Source organism: Lissotriton vulgaris, chromosome 5, assembly GCF_964263255.1.
Source record: "Lissotriton vulgaris chromosome 5, aLisVul1.2, whole genome shotgun sequence".
NCBI classification, from domain to species: Eukaryota; Metazoa; Chordata; class Amphibia; order Caudata; family Salamandridae; genus Lissotriton; species Lissotriton vulgaris.
This window is the reverse complement of record NC_141693.1, coordinates 279595275-279602235: the sequence shown is the minus strand read 5'-3', so window position 1 is coordinate 279602235 and position 6961 is coordinate 279595275. Positions and strand designations below refer to the sequence as shown.

At 45.9% G+C, this 6961-nt stretch overlaps 1 long non-coding RNA gene across 1 annotated transcript in view; it reads right to left on the bottom strand.

Annotated features, from left to right (window-relative positions):
* Positions 1–244: 244 nt before the first annotated feature.
* Positions 245–6961, bottom strand: part of LOC147710691 (uncharacterized) — a 138766-nt gene continuing 132049 nt past the window's right edge. The window contains exon 2 of the long non-coding RNA XR_015295647.1: positions 245–1274. This is a non-coding gene — a long non-coding RNA (uncharacterized LOC147710691). The remainder of the gene's footprint in view (positions 1275–6961) is intronic.

Below are 6961 nucleotides of genomic sequence, written 5' to 3'. Positions count from 1 at the left end.
CTTCATGAAATTCTTCCTAAACTGTCTGTCAGACCAGTATGGCAAGCCCCCCCCCCTCAGCAGATTGAAACCATCACAGGTAACTATTGCACTCCATGTATGTATTTGATGATACATTGTGACCTATGTGTGTCCTCAACCGGACTCAGATCCCAGTGTATTGATGGCTTGAGTTTGTTCCACACTCTACATACTTTGACATATCCCCACACGTATGTGAAAAAGACTGCAACATCAAATTCCATTGTGTTTGTTTTGTTAATTTATAGATCTTGTGCAGGAAACGTGAGTAAGTGCTAGGTGCTGTACAAAAATGCTGGGAATCCAAAGTTCACAGAGGGAGATGTGATGCCTTGTAGTTTGAGTCAACAGAGTCCAGACCACAGTGCTTGGCATCATTGTTCAGACTGCAACCAGCAAGTCGATGTGGGAGAATAGGACAGTCAATATGGTGATGCTGTTGCACACAAAGGAAAGATGCCAGACCAGGTGACCTGGGAGATGCGCATGGCCCACTACCTCTCACTGTCTTTTCCGTGGACGACTCACCTTCCTTTGGGGACCCTCATATGCAGGCCTTGCCGATGAAAGGGACGCTCCGTTGGACGATAGCTCCTCCTCCTCCCTCCCTGTGCCTGTTGGCGGTCTTCGCCTCGATGTTTCTTGCCTGGTGACACAGGGAGGGTGCTGCATGTTGTCAGCGATCCAACGGAGTGAATGGCTTATGTCCCTCTGCACCGCCAAGAGCTCATCCAGTCTTGCCTCCATCCGTCCTTGGTGTTCTCGTTGACTGGCGTGTTGCTCGGCCTGCAGGTTTTTAATTTCTATGAGGGCCCCCACTACCTGGCTGAACTGCTTGGTGTCCCGCCGGTATGCCTCCATGATGTTTCGTAGTTCAGACATACCGGGCCCTGCAGCTGTCTGGTCAGGTTCTCGCCTCCGCCTGGTGCCACTCCCACCACCCCTGCCCACACGAGCCAGGCTTGCCGTTGTGGGCACATCGGGTCGACAGGACCCCTGAGGGATGGCAGTGGTGGTGTTGTCTGCTACCTCCTGGGTGCCCCGCGAACCTTGTCCCTGGTTGTCAGACTGGCTCAGTTATGGAGTGTGGGCAGGGCTCCGAGATGTCTGCTGGGATGTGGCAGGAATGGATGTGGTGGTTGGCGCAGATGTCCCTGATCCAGCTGCTGCACAGGTTTGGGCTCCAGAGGTGCAAGGTTGGTCGGGGTCATCCATGGAGTGGTGAGAGGTGTCGCTGTATTCAGCACGTTGCCCTGTGGGTGTGAGAGACAGACAATGTTAATGCCATTTAATGCAACATCCAATTTTCATATACATAGACGTTGGCACTGTTCCACCTGGTAGTTGTCTATGCTTTGGATTGTTCTCAATGTTCACTTGTGGATGGGTATGTTGTGGGGTCAGATTGATCTGTGCTCAGGAGTCATTGACATGTGAGTGACTATTTACAATGACTGGCACAGCCATGCATGTCAGCTGGGATTAGCCAGTCATTGTGCAACACATTTACAGCATGGATGCAACACATTTACACTGTGGATCAGCATGGTGGAAAAATGGCACAGCTGCGTCATGCATCTGTGCCATAGAAGTGGCACATTGCTGGAGTTGTGTTGCCGGCACAACACAGATCCAGCAATGCTCTGTGTGGCCCTATCTGCACAATGCTGCACCAATCTTTACGCCTGCTTCAAGCATGCACAGGGTTTTGAGGCAGCATGTGCATAAAAGTGACTGAGTGAAATCTTTAAAATTTCACTCAGCCACTTTTGGGAGGTGTTGCTGTGCTGTGACGGCCACCCACCCCCCCGGACCAGTACACCTACTTTTGGCGCAGGCTTTAGAATATGGCACATCTCCCAGATGCATCACCTTGTAAATACCCAGCACCATGGCGCAACTTTTGTGCGTCCGCTGCGTCACAAAGGTGAAGCAACGGCGTCGTGAAAGAAGCGCAAGGGACTTGTGAATCAGCACTGTGCATTTTTTGCTTGGATGCTTCATCAGATCTGTATTTGTTTTGTTGTGTTACATGACGATTGTGGCAGTGGTGCACTCCATTACCTGTCCCAGGAGGCTATGTTTATGTAAGGGGTGTGTGTGACTGGTCGTGCTGGTAGTTGGAGTCTGATTTGAAACTGGGCGTCCGGAGGAGGAGCTTTGCGCGCAACCAAGATGGCCGCGTGAGCACAGGGCTCCCGAGACCCTCGCAACCTCCCGCATCTATCCTGAAAATTATCCTGACCACACTGACAGGTTATCGAAGACGAGCCATAGCTGAGGCGGACACCATTGTCCAAATTTGAATCGGACTTCGGGAATCGGAATAATAACAATTTGAATATTGTGGCCTGCCCCTCGGAGATGCCCGGAGCTCGAGTTGGTATGGTGCCCGGGCAGAAGTTGAACAACAGCGGCCTGAGGAGACACTGACTTGTACTTTCACTTTCGTTTTCCAGGCTCCAGTCTGATCCTATCTGAGAGAGAGCCTGCTACTAGCAGAAGCTATTTGATGGCTTAGCGATCATAAGGTGATATCCTGACTGCGTATACTGGGCCTGGACTGACTGTGCCCTCTGGTCGCTGCTGATGCTTTGATCGCAGCTCCTGATGTGGCCACTTTCTCTCGAGATACGCCACTTTGGAAGGCCTCCTTGTCCGTGATGGCGACCAAACCTGATGGCGACAAGCGAAAATCCAAGACCACTCAGCGAGGTGGCTACACCCATGCAAACAATATGGATCGATATGCCCAATCTAAAGGATCCCCTGGTGGACCGAGCATATCACTGGATGTTACTAAAGAGGGCCCGGCCTCATCGCCAGAATTGACTTTACAAGACGTCATGGGCGCCCTTGATGGGATGAAGGCATCCATCGGCCACCAATTTGAGACTCTCCTTCACAAGCTGGACAGTTTCGATCGATAATTAATTTGATCCATACGGATTTATCAAAAACCAATGAAAAGGTCAAATCTTTAGATCTGAAAACTTCCAGCCTAACGGGTGATGTGTCCAAATGGCAGACAGAGGTCCGCAACCTGCGGACCTCGAATGACCTTTTTGCGCGCCGGTTGGAGGACTTTGAAGGTAGGGCCCGGCGTAACAACGTACGCATTATTGGGGTCCCAGAAAAGTCAGAGGATCCGGCAGCTGATCTGTTTGTGGAAGATCTTATCACCAAACACCTCGCTCCTAAGGGTCTGAGCAAGTTCTTCGCGGTTGAACGAGCCCACAGAGTACCGGGTGGTAAACCAAAGGTGGGTGCCCCGCCGAGCCCTCTCATCGCCAGAATCTTTAACTTCCGGGATAGAGACGCTATCCTGCAGGCCTCACGGATGAGTGGACCCACGAAATACGAAAATACCACTGTAAGTTTCTACCCAGACTTTACACAGGCAGTCCATAAGCAAAGACTTGGATTTCTGGGCAATAAACGACGACTGAGGGAGATGGAACTGAAATACGCAATGCTATTTCCAGCCAGGCTGCGCGTTGAATTCGAGGAACGAACATATTTTTTTGATCGTCCAGAGATGGCGGGAGGCTGGCTCGACACTTTGCCAAACCAACGTGGCCGGGAGGAACATTCTGGAGGAGCGGAAGGCGGCCAGATGGAGCAGGAATAGGAGCATGGTTTCCGGCCCCTGAACTTTACTGATAACCCTGACTATGGTTCGATGACTTTTACTGTATGATTTGATGTCTCATACCCGGGAGTGGCGGGGTGATGGGTGGACTCTTTCCTCCTCTGGGGTTTCTTTTTGTAGACTAGTTTGATATCAGGGCGACAGCCACACTGCAAGTTGGGGTGGATATTTAGTCTTACGCAGGGGTGCAGGGTGGGGGGATTTGCAACAGGCTTCTGGTTTGAGGGTGGGGGGGTGTTCAAATTGGTGTGTTTTGGTTCACTGCATGGCAACGTATTGTTTTATCATTTGATTTGGATGTTGAGTTCTGAGGAAGGGTGGATCTGCTTTCACTTTTGGGATGGGGATAGCGGATTGAGACTAATGAGTTGGAATGTGAATGGGTTGGGGGACAATATAAAACGAGGGGTTGTGTTACAATTGTTGAAGCGACTTTCCCCTGATGTGGTGTTGTTGCAGGAAACACACTTGATTGGTAACACTTGTCACGCAATGAACCGGAGAGGGTATCACCTGGTTGCTCATGCGGGGTTCTCCTCTGGATCCAGAGGGGTGGGTATCCTAGTTAGGAAGTCTCTCCCCTTAGAAATAGATGCAACAATCCAGGATGATAGGGGGCGCTACGTAGCTCTTACTGGATGATGGGAGGGTAGAATTATATCCTTGATCTCTGTTTACGTCCCCCCGGGTCTACAGTCAACAACTTTTGCTGACCTGGGGCGAATAGTACTGGGACTTCCTGAGGGGACTCTGGTCATGGGCGGAGATTTCAACTCGGTTGTCTCTGGCAGGGAGGATCGGCACCCACCCCGGGACCTTACGGGGTCACATAATTGGCTAAGTGGCTTTATAGAATGTATGTGGCCTGGTGTGATGAGTCACCAGGACTCTAGTACGCACTACAAAATACTAATTCTCCTGTATTCCGTTTGATTTATTTTCATCAATATTTTAGCTTCATGAGAATATCGCATTTACATTTTATGTTCATGCATTTTAACTTGCAAAATCAATAGTTATTTCATTGTTTGTAACATTGCGAATACAATCAAACATACATTTTCCAAAGCACAAAGATAAAAAACGCAATGCATTTCGGGGCTTTGGCCCCTTCGTCGGGGGTCTGTTTGAAAAAGACACAAACAAGGAAAATATGTTACTTTTGTTGCTTACGGAGGTGTTTAAATCAACGAACTGTGCTTACTCAACTAGTTCTTACCAAGTGTGCGTGGAAATAATAAGATTCTTTATTAACTTGCTTTAATTGTTTGGCAGTGTTCTAAAAGAGAAAATTAAGCGTGATAAAGGAGAGGGAAATTTATTGATATCGAGGCTAAACTACGCAGTCAGGGAAACGGAGTCAAGTTATCTGTAGCTTTATGTACACTGAATTATCTGCAACAGAAAGAAAGGGGGGGGGGGCGAATGTCATTTAACAGCATTCCTTGGGTAAACCCAAATCAAGTATAGCATGCATTTAGACTCAAGTGGTAAGCTCCCCTGCAAGTTTTCAAAGTCTCACATACATGAAAAAGACCTGAATGGAACAAGAATCGCCCATCAGTATAATATTTATTAGCGAGTTATGAAAGAAAAACGGCGCGCTTTTACCCGCGAGCCTTGTGGGTTAGACTTCGGTCTCGCTGTGGTCTTAATTCACGGAACTATAAATGCAAAGGATAAATCTGTTGTAAAACTTGCTACTCCAGCTCAACATAGCGCTTAATATATGCGTAAATATCTCGAGAAAGCTTACCGTTCGACTTGAGTTATATCTATTTGGACAAACGACCGTCGCCTAGCTTGCCGGCTGTAAACTCAGGAGTAAACAAAAAGTCCTTTCTTTATTGTGACTGCCATGCTGCTGAATGCGTAGACATAGACAGGGGATATGAAACGGTGATCGCCATTCAGTGGTTTTTACTTTTCAATCGATAGTGATCACTTTATGCGATGAGAATTTTAGTATAAAGATGACGCATTTGAATTAAAAGCGAAACCTCGCTTTTTAGATAAGACTACCCCATTATTTCAAATCGACTTTGTGTTGTATATTTAATTGTAACCATTTAATTTTTAAGAAGAATATGGTCATTTTAACGTGCTATTTAAATTTGGGTGGTCTTTTTTTAATGGATTGCTTTCATTTTCAACTAGGGTGTGTTGCAATATATTGGATTAAACATGCTGTTTAAAACACCATAAATGGGGATGTTAATCAGACATTCATTATTAGTGAGATGATGAACTGTTTAGATTTGTAACCCTTTGGAAAGTACCCCTACGGTAGAAGAATCACAATCAAGTTGGGCTGAGGGACATATCCACATGAAATTCACACTAGCTGCTATAGCCACCTTGTGAATAATACACATAATTCCTGCCTATTTACAATCTATGAATAATCCACTCTCTATGAAACATATAATGAAAAGCTGTATATACAACTGCCTATTTACAATCTATGTAAATTAATATTATGAATTACAACTCATTTTAATAAAAACCTTATTTGACCACATGTTTGGTGGTATAAATGGTATTGTGTGTATATATATCACTGTGTGTTAGAATCCCTAGAGATGTGTTGAACCTTTAAAGGAAACATGCCATCTCCATCTTATCATTTAACCCATTTGGGATCAGTGTCTGCAATTTTTGTATCTAGAAAGCTTCTCTCTGAAGGAGGATTTTAGCATTATCTATTCCTAGTCTCTGCGGTACTAACTCAATGATTTGGAATCGCAGTTGAGCTATAGAGTGGCCTTTTTCAATCCAATGTTTCGCCAACGGCGAAGTATGGTTTCTGTTGCGAATTTGACTTTTATGGTCTGAAAGTCTCAGTTTTAGTTTCCTGTCAGTCTTCCCAATATATAATAGCCCGCATGGGCATTTAATGGAGTAAACCACGTGTTCAGAATCACAATTGGTTGTATGTCTAAGTGCTATTTTTTCACCAGTGCGTGGATGTGATAAAACATTTCCTGGTATGACATTATTGCAATTTTTACAGTTGAAGCAACGGGTTGTGCCTTTGAAGACCGCTTGTTGTTGCAAAATTTCTTTCATTGGCTTACTTAAAAGCTCTTTCAAATTTTGAGCTCTTTTATAGGCGAATAATGGCCTCTTAACAAATAGTGTCCCAAAATCCTTTTCTGCTAGTAAGATCTCCCATCTTTTTAGGATTACTTTCTTTATATCCCTAGATGCAGTCGAATATTTAGACACAAAGACCATTCTTGTGTTCACTGTCTTTGGTTTCTTTTTCAAGAGTTCTGTCCTTGGTAT